The sequence below is a fragment of the Apodemus sylvaticus genome, chromosome 6 (assembly GCF_947179515.1).
Source record: "Apodemus sylvaticus chromosome 6, mApoSyl1.1, whole genome shotgun sequence".
NCBI lineage: Eukaryota > Metazoa > Chordata > Mammalia > Rodentia > Muridae > Apodemus > Apodemus sylvaticus.
The window spans coordinates 135162728-135165084 of NC_067477.1; positions in this window are offsets into that span (position 1 = coordinate 135162728).

Below are 2357 nucleotides of genomic sequence, written 5' to 3' on the forward strand. Positions count from 1 at the left end.
CGGAATCAGGCCTCACACGTAGCTGAGACTAGACATGAAGTTCACAACAACAGATGTTGATGCAAATATTCAAGGCCTGTTGATTTTAATATTCTAAAATATGTAATTTGTCACTGTCTAGACTAGGTTCACACCCCAGTTTGGAAGAATAAGTCAAATACAGTGTTTTGTTTTTCTACTTTCAATGTCTGTGCTGAGTGACAAGACTCTGTCAATTGCTAATTTCAGAGGCCTTGGGGTTTCTCATATGACATACATAGAAAGTCTAAAATGTCAAAGACCCCTTACTGTTAAAGAGGAGCCTACTAAAATGGAAGAATAAATCAAAACAATTGTCCTTCCCACATAATTTGATTTCTTAAGGAATTTGAAGAAACACAGACAAGTAACCTGTGGTTTGAGAAATATGCAAATAAACTTCTCCAACATATTTGGATTCAAGCTTGGCCTAGAGCAGTCTGCAGATTCTGCTTCAAATATGGCTTGTGGAAGGATCCCTATGCATCTGGCTCCTGCCTGTGCCTCCAAAGGCCAGCCTGGCCCCTGTTCGGCCGCACCGAGGCAGGGACCCTGTAAGGAACCCACTACCCTCAGCCATCAGCTCCTTAATGCCTGCTTCCAGACTTTGGTTCTGAAGGACAATGCATACCTTATGAAAACTCTTCCAGGAATGCTCAGAGATTGCTGTGTACAAACAGGAAGTCTTTATTAGTTTAAATAAAATGCACACACATAGCATATTGTTTAAATTGAGAAGGCCCTCATAAGGCTCATGTATTTGAATGCTTGGTTCCCAGTTGGTGAACTGTTTAGGAAGGATTAGGAGGTGTGGCCTAGTTAGAAGAGGTGTGTCTCTGAGGGTGTGCTATGAGGTTTCAAAGTCCATGCCAGGTCCTCCTCTTCTCTTCTCTTCTCTTCTCTTCTCTTCTCTTCTCTTCTCTTCTCTTCTCTTCTCTTCTCTTCTCTTCCTCCCTCCCCCTCCCTCTCCCTCTCTCTCTTTCTCTCTCTCTCCCTCCCTCCCTCTCTCTCCTCTCCCTCTCTCTCTCCCCTCCCTCCCTCCCTCCCCCCTCTCTCTTTCTCTCTCCTTTCTGCCTGTGGGTCAGATGTAAGCTCTCAGCTACTCCTCTACCACTATGGCTGCTGGCCTGCTGCCGTGTTCTTTGCCATGATGATAATGGGCTAACCTTCTGCAGTGTAAGCCAGCCCCCAGTTAAATGCTTTCTTTAATAAGTCACCTTGGTCATAACTTGTCTTCACACCGATGGTACAGTGACCAAGACACATAGTATCCTCCAAGAGATTTAGAGATACCTAATAACTTTTTAAAGTCAAAGAAGGTTCTGGAAAGATAGCAGAGGAGGAAGTAGAGTTTGACATTTACCTGGCACCCTTCATAAAAAGAATAATTAGATAAGAAAGCTAAGCATACTTGGTAATATTTATCATAAAACTATAGTTCATAGGAGTAGAGAGATGGTTTAGCAGTTAAGAGTGCTTGCTTCTCTTGCAGAGAGGACAGGTGTTCAGTAGCCAGTACTCATATGGGGTTGGGGGATCACAGGCACCTGGAACTCTAGCTCTAGGGGATCTGATGCATTCTGATCTCCACGAGCACCCATGTATATGTACATACACACAGAGATACACAGGACAAAACAATACAATAAATCATATATATGTATGTATTCATGAACATTAGTATAAATTTCAAAATATTAGCAGAAGGGGAGAGTCACAGACCTGCTTGCTGTCAGTGCCTGTGCAGGAAGAAGCAGGACTAGTGGGGCAGGACGAGTCTAATGGAGCAGGAACAGGAAAGGCTCCGAGGAGCCAAGATGGCCACCGGGAGACACAGGCACCAACATGATAACAGCTCCTAATCTGCTGAGGCCCACAGTGATAGTGGAGCGGAAAGGCAGTCTAGTCCCTAAGAACTCTTGAGACTGAAGGGCCAGCGCGCCACCCTAGGGAAGCAGAACTAAACCAAGCTGGATTATGCCAGCAGAGATAAGGGAAGAAAAGCCAGACTGTGAAACAGAACCAGGAACCCTCAGCTGCAAGGACTCCATGAGCTTTTCTGACTGCTGAGCTATGCCTTTCAACTAAAGCATGTCTTCTGAGAAAAGTCTAAGAGAACAGTTTTACACATAAATAAACAGCAAAAGGAAAGGATCAGGGTCAAGTTGTATTAAAAACGTATTCCTTAAAAGAGAATAAGGGGATAAATAAGGTTAAGTCCCTAAACATGATCAAAACAGTAACTTACCACTTCAGGAAGGAAATGAACACATGAGGAAAATTATACACACATGAAAGGAGAATATAAATCACGATTTTAAAACCTACAAAGGACGAGA